This window comes from Dendrobium catenatum, unplaced genomic scaffold (assembly GCF_001605985.2).
Source record: "Dendrobium catenatum unplaced genomic scaffold, ASM160598v2 fragScaff_scaffold_982, whole genome shotgun sequence".
Taxonomy (NCBI): domain Eukaryota; kingdom Viridiplantae; phylum Streptophyta; class Magnoliopsida; order Asparagales; family Orchidaceae; genus Dendrobium; species Dendrobium catenatum.
In genome coordinates, this window is record NW_021319444.1 from 1,040,830 (window position 1) to 1,047,222 (window position 6,393).

A 6,393-nucleotide genomic window follows, 5' to 3' on the forward strand; every position below is an offset into this window, starting at 1 on the left:
GTTAACTCGATAAATAATTTAGGTGGTGACCTTATTAAGTGGACACTTTCCATCTCATATGGTAACTCGACAAATAATATGGTGGGGTGACCTCGTTAAGTGGAGACTTTCCTTCTCTTATGGGCTTTGACTATTTTGTAGGTGTTTTTTCCTAGGAGCTTTAGCTCTCCTAAAGGGAGTAGCTTGAATCACTTTTAAACTTGAACCTGGGTAAGAATTTTGCTGGCTCCTACCTCAGTCAATTAGCCTTTGATATTCCAAGGGTGAGTCTCCTAAGCTAGGGGTATTGATTTTGGTTTCTTTGTACTCGCAACGGCTAGCGAGTTTTCTGACTCACAGCTTGGCAAGTGAATTGTTCTGACTTTATTTTTCATTGTCGTTTCTTTTTTACTTTGTTTTTTATTTTTTTTATCTTCAAGTATTTAATGATGGATCAATCCTACTTGCAAGACGATTTTTATCAACATACATGACTTCTTCTCTTTCAATGTTATGCCTGAGTATTTTTAAAGCTATTCATCCTTTTTGATTGCCTCATTTTTAAAGCTGGTCGGCGAGCTGATTCTATTTACTAGATATCTAAGTTATTTTGAAGAAGGTGAGTTTGCTGATCTCCGCCTTCATCTTAATTAAGCTCTTTAATTGCATTTCATTTCATACTTCATACTCCCCATTTATGTGGTTCAACATAAATTGTGAATTTGAATATTCTACTAGCTGAGGTGTCTTATTTTTTCTTGGAATCATAGGCTGGAGACTAAGGCTCCATACAATTTTTTTATTATTTGTTACTAGCAATAATTGTTAGAACCTTTTGTGATTATTATTTCAGGTGGGCTATTCAAAATCATTTCTATCCCTAAGACTTGCTTACTTAATGGTCCGTCCACATATAAGGTCTAGGGCTATTGTTGCATCTTTGAAGCTTTTTTCTTGTCGCTCGCCCAAAAATCTATTAGCGCTTGAGCTTAGATGGCCATTCATGGTGTGCGGGTGATGTGGAACTCGCTTGATTCTTCCAACCATTTCAAAAATCTGCCTAAGTGATTTGTCTTAGCACTTATGACTTTGAGTGGATGATCAATGACAACTTGGGTCGAGCGTGTTTAAAAGTATGGCCTCAATTGCCGAGCTGAGATTACGAGGGTCCATACAAAATTTTTCATGATGGGATAGCTTTGATGTGCTTCTATTATATTCTTATTAACATAATAGATTGGTCATTGTCTATTTTCCTCTTCCTTGATGAGTACTGAGCTGATTGCGTCCTTGCTCACTCAGGTACAACAATAAGTCCTCGCCTTATTTTGGACTTTGAAATAGAGGCGGCGGGGAGAGGTGCTTTAGTTGTGGAAAGGTTTCCTCAAATTCCTCGCTCTATATAAACTTTTTAGCCTTCCTCAGCTCTTTGAAGAAGGGCAAATATTTTTCTCCTAGCCTGGAAAAGAAATGAAACTCTCCTAGTGAGTCGGCATACTTAATTGACAGCCATAGGTGACATCTCCAAGATTTCTTTTACCTTGTTTGGGTTAACATTGATGCTTCAAGTGTGAGGAGGAAGCATATGAACTTGGCCAAGTCTGCCCCAAAAGTATGTTTTAGTGGATTTAGTCACATATTATACATTTATAATGTGACTTGCATCTCCTTCAAATTCTAATGTGTTGCTTAGGAAACTAACTTTTAACGAATAGGTAGTCTACATACCCTTCGACGTTCTAGACATTATGCTCTTTGAAGATGCAGTCCATCATTCTTTGATAGGTCGCTCCTACATTTTTCAATCTAAACGACATCACTTTATAGTAGTATAGTCCTTCTCATATGATGAAGCACACTTCTTGTAGTCTTCTAGATGCCTTTTTATTTGATAGTAGCTAGAAAATGTATTTAAGAAACTCATCATAGAGAATTTGATCGTTGAGTCAACTAGTGAATTGATTAGGGGGAGTGGATAGTCATCCTTTGGTCATCCAAGTTGAGATTGGGGAAGTCGAAGAATATCCTCCATATTCTAGTTTCCTTTTGCACCATCACTACTTCAAAATCCATATATCTCTTTAATAAAGTCAACGCTGAGTAGATTCTTTAGTTCTTTATTAATTTGCTCGATGGCATAGCTATAATCTTCCTAATTTTCTACTTAATGAGCTTGACATCTCTTCTCACATTGAGTTTATGGCAGATGATTTTTGATGAATGCCAAGCATCTCGATTTCCATCCATGCAAAGATATCGAGGTTGGCCTTAAGGGTTTGTATGAGTTTGCACCATGTTTCGAACTAAAGGTGGTGCTTATCCTTAGTGTTCTTTCAGACTCATCTTTTATGGTTGAGACCTCCATTACCTTTGTAGTCTCTAGTCTCAGTAAAAGTATGAGACTACATGAGGTTTCCACTTTCTCCATTGTTCTCATTTAATAAGTGTGAGATTGCGGAGGTCGCCTCTCAAGAGGATCTTCTTATCGTCAATTGAGAATTTTTCCATCACGTGAAAGTATTCAAGTGATGCTTCCCAAAGATGGCATTGTATGTGGTTGGGGCATCCACGATGAAGTTTTCCATGGTCGTATCTTGCTAATCACCTTTGTCCCATGTGACAGGTAGGTAGAGTAGCTCTATTTCTTGGCACTGTCCTCATAAACCATATAGAGGGCTTGGAGTGGGGGTTTGCTAGAAGATTAGTAGATTCATTTTATAAAAATTTGATTTTAAAATGATGTTGACAGAACTCCATGTATCAATGATTCAATTAATATATTTTCTATTTCATAGTTGGCGACTAGGGTATTGACAACCACCATGTCGTTGTAGGTTTTCCATCCAGAAGGCCTTTGTGCTTTTCAAGTGGATGCAGGTTGACCTTTCCCACTTGAAGCCTCTTGGTTGTTGAGGATGACTCAACTCGATCCGTATTCATGTTAGAGTGCATCACTCTGGTTATATGAATGGAGTGAGTGAGGTCGGGCTCATTCCCATTGCTCTCTATTGGGGCTTCCCTAGGGTGTTGACTAGGGTCGTTGAGTATGAACTCCTTTTAACTTTCTAACTTTTTAGAAATCTTCAACTAGTCCATGAAGTTGGTTGCACTCCTCTGTCATATTTGTGATCTTTGATGAAAGTGTAGTACCTTAATGTGCCCTTGACGTGCACATTCTCCTTTATGAGCATTGGGCCCTTGAAAAACTTATTGTTTTAGATGGCATCTACTTACTCAACCATTGATACTCACAAGAGATTGATTGGACGTATGGAATATAGCTTATTTGTAGGGGCAAGTGGCGTGAGGATGCTTTTCCAACCTCGACACTAGCGGTCTAGTGATCTTGAGGGTATTAAACTACAAAGGCAGTCTTTGGTGATTTGGAGTATTATGATCTCGCACCATTTTTAGTTTCCTATCTACTTTTGATATTTTGGGAGACTTCTTTATCACTACCTTCTTCGCTATCAAACTCTTTTTGACAGGCTCTTGTGGTTGAGCAGATAAAAAACACTCAATCACATTGTTATACTCTTTTATATTGGTGTGGTTGTTGATGAGCTTAAGTAATTCAGCCAACATCCTTGGCTATTATAGTCCAAGTGTATAACGAAATGAACATTGCCTTAAACCTTGTGTCAAAGTAGCTAGGGTGATGGTAGATTCTATGTCTTTCTCCTTAATTATTGACTTTTGGAATCATACAATGAAACTTCTCAGTGACTTGCCAGGTTCATGTCACATATTGAGTAGAGCTTATGAGCTCTTTGAGTCTACTAGGCACTCACAAATTGGGTTACAAATATTCTCCTGAACCCAGTAAAAAACGTGATCACTCCCACAGACAGGCGAGTGAATCTCCAATGTTTTTGACTCTTTGAGAGTCACAATGAATAATGGAATTTTGAAGTATTATTGATGTCCAACAATGACATCCTGGCCTCAAAAGTTGCCACATGTTCTTGTCGCATCTTGTGGAAAGCTTAGGAGCACTTTTAAGGCTACTTGGCACTCACTAATTGGGTTACAAATATTCACTTAAACTCTGAAAAAAAGGTGATCACTTTCATAGGTAGGTAAGTGAATCTCCTGATTGCTAACTCGTTGAGAGTCATAAAGAAAAGTGGCATTTTAAGGCATTATTGATGTCCAATAATGGTGACTTTTCTTAAAAATAACCACATGGTTTGCTAGGTCAGTTTGCTCCTTGTAAGACTCTAGAAGAGGCATCTTGAATTTTTAATGTGGTCTCTCCTATGCTTTATGGAAAAAAATATTCGTTAGTTCAGGCTCTATCCTTGTGGGCTGAGGTGGTTGGTTATATTTGTATCACTCGTCATAGTGCGATTGAGATCTAGATTGGGTGTCGAAGTCAGCACTCTTCTTTACAGCCTCCTATGGTGAACAATCAAGTCAGAGGATCCTTTAGGGGTGCTCTCTCTTGGTACATGCATTGGTAGCCCTACTAGGCATCTTGAATCATCTTTGTCAACATTTATTATTTCTACGTAAGATCAAAGCGACTTGTGTAATTCTGGTTTTTCAGGTTCATATTTAAGGTTGGCTTGTTCATTAAGATGTGCTCGTCTTGTAGACATTGACATCAATCCACGTACATTGCACCTTTCAGGATGTTGGATCTACAAACCCTACTTTACTAGCAGGAAAATCTAAGAAAACTAGGACCCGAAAACCTATGGTGAATATGAAAAACAAGAAGTTCTGAGGGAAAGTATATCACTAGCTCAATAGTCTCTTTAGATAGTACTAAAAGATTTAAAATATGCATTTTTATTTTTTGTTTATTTGATTTTGTTTGCTATGTGAAAGACTGTATGAAAAAAGAAGAATATGTACCATACTAAATTTCATATTATGGTCTGCTCTAGTCACTATGATGTTCTAAGCCGTATGAATAGTTGCATCTTTCTGGTTCAAGTTCTCATCCTTTGAGCGAGTCCCTTAGTGCAAAGTATTTACGAGTGAGTGGATAGAGGCGAGTTTGTTGATGGTTTAGATTGAAGGATTGTTGTTGATGAGTCTTTGGTGGAACTGATGACCCCTTCGATGGAGTCCATGAACCTCTTCAATGTGGAGGGCAAGTTTGCTTAAATTGCAGGGGTAATGAACTACATGGTCGGCTAATTGTGATGAGGTGAGCTTGAATCCACTCAGTTAGATCCTTCCTTGTAGCTGAGGTGACGATAGGTAGCCTTGAGGGTATACTTCTCCTTGGAGGGAGAGCTCTGATCTAAGTGGTCTATGTGAACCCTTGATGTTTCCTTCGGAGGTGAATCCCATTAGACCATTTTGCCGAAGAGGGTTAGTGACCTTTAGGAGAATCTTCATTGCCAAGGTTCATGAGTTACGAGTTCACCTGTTGTAACTTGTCAAACTACCTGCTAAACTGTTGAGAAGGCTTGTATAAATGCTATGAGAAATTTCCTTGACTTTGTACTACATACAGCAGGCCAAAGCACATAATTTGGTTGAACTTAATGGTGTATTTAGCATGAAGCTTATTTTTAGCATCTTGCGTAAACATTTTATACAGACATTGGCTAATGGTATTCGTTCACATCTTTGCAGGTAGAAGAGATCTCAAAGGAAATCCTTCTTCGCAGCATCATCCAAGTAACTGGGTTGGTGCAGGTGATGACGATGATGATGAAGATGAGGATGAGGATGAGCTATATGTGCAGTCAACACCTAAATGAAAATATTCAAATGGATGTTTTATTGCTTTTTATGTTTCTGAACTGTTGGGTTGCTATAATTCTGCGAATCTTTTGTCATCTCAATTTATGTCTTTAGGCTTCTTCATTTATAATAAAAATTGTAGTGGCATGTACTCAAGTTCTGGTCTGCGTCATTCATTCTGAAAGTTCATTATAATATTGTGAGTAAAATGATGTATGTAATGAATGGCGCTCATGGTTTTTGGAAAGCAGATTATATCATCTCTGTTAGTTGGAATCTTTTTTATGTGCTGATATTGAATCTTCTTTCTGCAATAACACATTTTTATGAGCTGGTTTTGAATATTCATTTTGCTGATGACACATTTTCTCCATTTTTTAAGATGTAAAATTTGATGGTTTGTATTATGCTTGAGCTGATCTTCCCAATTATACTTATATCAAGATGAACTAGTCGTCTGGATCTTACCAGTTGATTTTGAAAGGCATCTTACCGGTTGTTTCTACTTTGGAATAATTGAATGGTCTTGTAAAAATGCCATCTGACGAGTTTCTTCTTTCCCCTATATCTCAAACAGTGGATAAGAAACGTAGAACGGATAATGTATTTGTTGCTATTATTGCTGAATTCACCTGCCTTTTGTCTTTATGTTTCTGCAGAGATTGAAATTATGATAGTTTTTTTGTCGTTTTTATGTAGGTGAAAATCATT

General features: G+C 37.7%; 1 long non-coding RNA gene across 1 annotated transcript; it reads left to right on the forward strand.

Annotated features, from left to right (window-relative positions):
* Positions 1-604: 604 nt before the first annotated feature.
* Positions 605-5,946, forward strand: LOC114580369. Its single transcript, XR_003701750.1, has 2 exons — positions 605-5,483; positions 5,572-5,946. It is a non-coding gene; the product is annotated as an uncharacterized LOC114580369 (long non-coding RNA).
* The last annotated feature ends 447 nt before the right edge of the window (positions 5,947-6,393 follow it).